The following is a 6000-nucleotide window of genomic DNA, read 5'->3' as shown; positions in this document are numbered from 1 at the left end:
CCGCAAGTGCTTGGGACACCTAATTCTACACCTTCATTCCTCTCAGTACAGGTCTCTGAGAGGATTGAAAGTATAGTGGAGTTGGAGATCCCAGCTGATGAGGAGCAAGAAAAGGTCCGCCTTGTTCGTTGGTGTGGGTCTTTTAAGTATTGTTGCCAACGGACTGCATGGGAGCTCGACATATGTCTGGTCAAGCATGTGGTGCCCAAGCGGCTGCTGTTTTGGCCACGCTTGATACGCTTCAAACATATGTTGCAAACAGCAACAGTGCGATCTGCTGCACACGTCTCAAAAAAGGCCCACACCAAAGAACTTTTGAAAAAACGCATGGAGTCAGCAGCGCCCTGCACATGCGGGGCTCTGTGGTGTGATGCAGTTGGTTGGCTGTTCTTAAGCTGGCCCCTGGAGGGCATCCTGCCTCATTGGAGAGGTGCCTCCTCCTGCTATTCCTCCTCCTCCTCCTCTCTTCTATCAGGCACCCACGTAGAGTCAGTGACCTCATCATCCCCTCCTTCCTTGCCACTGGAGCAAACCTGGCAGTATGCTGCAGCTGGGGGAACTTGAATGCCAGTTTCTTATCCTTCTTGGGCACCCCCTCTCTCTGGGCTCACGTTACTGCCTTCATCCTCAACCTGGGTTACCATCATCGGAGCCTTCAAAACACTGCGCATCCTCCTGCAGCATGTACCCAACACTGTGGTCTAACAGTTTGGGGGACTCCTCAGGACATGATGGTGGAGCTAGGGAAGGAGTGACTGATGCTATTGAGCCGATGGAATAGGCTGCTTTGGCAGCTGCATTGGCAGCCAAACTTGTCTTAGCCTGGGTGACAGAAGATGAGAAGGATGAGGATGGCTTTGTGATCCACTCTACCAACTCTTCTGCATGTTGTGGCTCAACATGGCCAGCTGTCGAAAAAAAGGATAAGCGTGCCCCATGGCCACGTGCTAAGGATGCACCGTGTTCACGACCAGCACTGTTGGCTGTAGATGCAGAGCCTGCTTGCCCTCTTTTAGTGGCCTGTGAGCATCTGCCTTTCCTTGGTGGCCTTCCAGACATGCTGTAAAATTGGATTAGCAAAACACCGCCTGAAGTTTACTAGCAAAATTACACCAGGAATGATGTCAGGTATAGGCTTGGCTAGACTAGAATGCAGTGGATATATATGTAGGAGACTGTAGATATATCTCTTTGCACTGCAGATCACTGAATCACCTGCCTGGCCTGCCTGCCTGAAAGTGTCTTTGAATACGAACACCAGCAGTGGCCTGTAGACAGGTATAGGCTTGGCTAGACTCGAATGCAGTAGATATATATGTAGGAGACTGTATATATCTTTATGCACTGCAGATCACTAAATCAGCTGCCTGGCCTGTCTGCCTGAAAGTGTCTTTGAATACGTACACCAGGAATGGCCTATAGTCAGTAGACATGTGCACACTGAAATATTTCGTTTCGGAATTTCGTTTTCGTCCAAAAAATAAATTTATTTAGTTACTCCTGAAATTCGTTTTTATTTATTTTGTTTTTCGTTAAAAATTGCATTCGTCGGAAAATCCAAATTAAGGTTGAATCTGTCATTGAAGGCTTATGGTGTCTGTCGAATGTTCAAAGAAGATTTGACGGAGCAGCTAAACTGTACAACACCGTATAGTTTACCTGCTCCATCGAATCTTCTTAGAACTTTCAACAGACACCATAAGCCAAAGTACGTGTGTACTTAGTTCTAGCTATTTTACTGCTCCTCCTCTTTGGTTACAATCAGCCAATAACATTCATCATCATCATTATTTTTATATATCTTTTCTCCCCTACGTCGAATCTTTTCTCCCCTACGTTGAATCTTTTCTCTCTATGTCGAATCTTTTCTCTCTATGTAGAATAATCTTGGACTAATAGAGTTAAGGTTAGGCACATTCGACCACAGGTTTGATGGACACAGATTGTTATTGTCATCATCATGTCGAATCTCCTATCTATATCGAACTGTTGTAGCAACGAAAACAAAAATAAAGCATTTGTTTATGTCGGATCTTTCGTTTTTCGGATTCTGCACTTTCGTTATCGTTTGTTAAAACGATAACGAAAATACCTGAAATTCGGACGAAAATGCATTCGGACGAAAACGAATGCACATGTCTAATAGTCAGGTATAGGCTTGGCTAGACTAGAATGCAGGAGGATATATATGTAAGAGACAGTATATATATTTTATGCACTGCAGATCACTAAATCACCTGACTGCCTGAAAGTGTATTTGAAAATGTACATCAGGAATGGCCTGCAGTCAGATATAGGCTTGGCTAGATTGGAATGCAGTGAATATGTATATGTTGGAGACTGTATATATAATTAATGCACTGCAGATCACTGAATCACTTGCCTGCCTGCCTGCCTGAAAGTGTATTTGAAAACGTACACCAGCAATGGCCTGCTGTCAGATATAGGCTTGGCTAGACTGGAATGCAGTGGATATATATGTAGGAGACTGTATATATATATTGTATGCACAGCAGATCACTGAATCACCTGCCTGCCTGCCTGAAAGTGTATTTGAAAACGTACACCAGGAACTACCTGCAGTCAGATATAGGCTTGGCTAGACTAGAATGCAGTGGATATATATATATGTAGGAGACTGTATATATATTTTATGCACTGCAGATCACTGAATCACCTGCCTGCCTGCCTGCCTGAAAGTGTATTTGAAAATGTACACCAGGAACTACCTGCAGTCAGATATAGGCTTGGCTAGACTAAAATGCAGTGGATATATATTGTAGAGACTGTATATATATTTTTGCACTGCATATCACTGAATCACTTGCCTGCCTGCCCGAAAGTGTATTTGAAAACGCACACCAGCAATGGCCTGCAGTCAGATATAGGCTTGGCTAGACTGGAATGCAGTGGATATATATATGTTGGAAACTGTATATATATTTTATGCACTGCAGATCACTGAATCACCTGCCTGCCTGCCTGAAAGTGTATTTGAAAACGTACACCAGGAACTACCTGCAGTCAGATATAGGCTTGGCTAGACTAGAATGCAGTGGAGATATATATATGTTGGAGACTGTATATATATTTTAATGCACTGCAGATCAGTGAATCACTTGCCTGCCTGCCTGCCTGCCTGAAAGTGTACTTGAAAACGTACACCAGCAATGGCCTGCAGTCAGATATAGTCTTGGCTAGACTGGAATGCAGTGGATATATATATGCTGGAGACTGTATATATATTTTATGCACTGCAGATCACTGAATCACCTGACTGCCTGCCTGAAAGTGTATTTGAAAACATACACCAGGAACTACCTGCAGTCAGATATAGACTTGGCTAGACTAGAATGCAGTGGATATATATGTAGGAGACAGTATATATATATTATGCACTGCTGATCACTGAATAACCTGCCTGGCCTGCCTGCCTGAAAGTGTATTTGAATACATACAGCAGGAACAGTCTGCAATGAGATCTAGCTAAACTGGATACAGTGTATATATATATATATATATATATATATATATATATATATATATATATATATATATACCAGTCTGACTGTATCTATATATAAATACACTGCAGTTAACTGAATGAACTGCCTGCCTGAAGTATATTAGAAACAGTACAGCAGGAACGGTCTGCAGTGAGATCTAGCATCTAGCTAAAGTGTATGCAGTGGATATATATATATACCAGTCTGACTGTGTATATATTAAATACACTGCAGCTAACTGAATCAACTGCCTGCCTGAAGTATATTAGACACAGTACAGCAGGAACAGTCTGCAGTGAGATCTAGCTAAACTGTATGCAGTGGATATATATATATATATATATATATATATATATATATATATATATATATATATATACCAGTCTGACTGTATATACATATACAGTATATTAAATACACTGCAGCTAACTGAATCAACTGACTGCCTGAAGTATATTAGAAACAGTACAGCAGGAACGCTCTGCAGTGAGATCTAGCTAAACTGGATACAGTGTATATACAGTCAAGTCCATAAATATTGGGACATAGACACTATTTGATTCTTTTTGGCTCTATACACCACCACAATAGATTTGAAATGAAACAAACAAGATGTGCTTTAACTGCAGACTTTCAGCTTTAATTTGAGGGTATTTACATCCAAATCAGGTGAACGGTGTAGGAATTACGACAGTTTGTATATGTGCCTCCCACTTTTTAAGGAACCAAAAGTAATGGGACAATTGGCTGCTCAGCTGTTCCATGGCCAGGTGTGTGTTATTCCCTCATTATCCCATTTACAAGGAGCAGATAAAAGGTCCAAAGTTCATTTCAAGTGTGCTATTTGCATTTGGAATATGTTGCTGTCAACTCTCAATATGAGATCCAAAGAGCTGTCACTATCAGTGAAGCAAGCCATCATTAGGCTGAAAAAACAAAACAAACCCATCGGAGAGATAGTAAAAACATAAGGTGTGGCCAAATCAACTGTTTGGAACCTTAAAAAGAAAGAATGCACCGGTAAGCTCAGCAACACCAAAAATCCTAGAAGACCACGGGAAACAACTGTGGTGGATGACTAAAGAATTCCTTCCCTAGTGAAGAAAACACCCTTCACAACAGTTGGCCAGATCAAGAACACTCTCCAGGAGATAGGTGTATGTGTGTCAATGTCAACAATCAAGTGAAGACTTCACCAGAGTGAATACAGACAGTTCACCACAAGATGTAAACCATTCGTGAGCCTCAAAAACAGGAAGGCCATATTAGAGTTTGCAACATCTAAAAAAGCCTGCACAGTTCTGGAACAACATCCTATGGACAGATGAGACCAAGATCAACTTGTACCAGAGTGATGGGAAGAGAAGGAAAGGAACTGCTCATGATCCAAAGCATACCACCTCATCAGTGAAGCATGGTGGTGGTAGTGTCATGGCATGGGCATGTATGGCTGCCAATGGAACTGGTTCTCTTGTATTTATTGATGATGTGACTGCTGACAAAAGCAGCAGGATGAATTCTGAAGTGTTTCGGGCAATATTATCTGCTCATATTCAGCAAAATGCTTGAGAACTCATTGAACGGCACTTCACAGTGCAGATGGACAATGACCAGAAGCATACTGCGAAAGCAACCAAAGAGTTTTTTAAGGGAAAGTGGAATGTTATGCAATGGCCAAGTCAATCACCTGACCTGAATCCGATTGAGCATGCATTTCACTTGTTGAAGACAAAACTGAAGGAAAAATGCCCCAAGAACAAGCAGGAACTGAAGACAGTTGCAGTAGAGGCCTGGCAGAGCATCACCAGGGATTAAACCCAGCGTCTGGTGATGTCTATGCATTCCAGACTTCAGGCTGTAATTGACTGCAAAGGATTTGCAACCAAGTATTAAAAAGTGAAAGTTTGATGGATGATTGTTAATCTGTCCCATTACTTTTGGTCCCTTCAAAAGTGGGAGGCACATATACAAACTGTTGTAATTCCTACACTGTTCACCTGATTTGGATGTAAATATCCTCAAATTAAAGCTGAAAGTCTGCAGTTAAAGCACATCTTGTTGGTTTCATTTCAAATCCATTGTGGTGGTGTGTAGAGCCAAAAAGATTAGAATTTTGTCAATGTCCTAATATTTATGGACCTGATTGTGTATATATATATATATATATATATATATATATATATATATATATATATATATATATATATATACAGAGCCGGGATGTATATATATATATATATATATATACAGTATATATATATACTAAATACACTGCAGCTAACTGAATCAACTGCCTGCCTGAACTTTATTAGCAACAGTACAGCAGGAATGGTCTGCAGTGAGATCTAGACTAAATGCATAAACTGCCTGCTCAAAGCAAATGAAATAACTCTCTCTCTCCCTCTCTCTCTCTCCGCCAGCAACACACTACACAACGCCGACGTGAAGGCGGCCTTATATAGTGTGGGGCGTGGACTTAACCCCCTGAGCAATA

Source organism: Aquarana catesbeiana, linkage group LG09 (assembly GCF_042186555.1).
Source record: "Aquarana catesbeiana isolate 2022-GZ linkage group LG09, ASM4218655v1, whole genome shotgun sequence".
Classification (NCBI taxonomy): domain Eukaryota; kingdom Metazoa; phylum Chordata; class Amphibia; order Anura; family Ranidae; genus Aquarana; species Aquarana catesbeiana.
Note: the sequence above shows the minus strand (reverse complement) of the source record.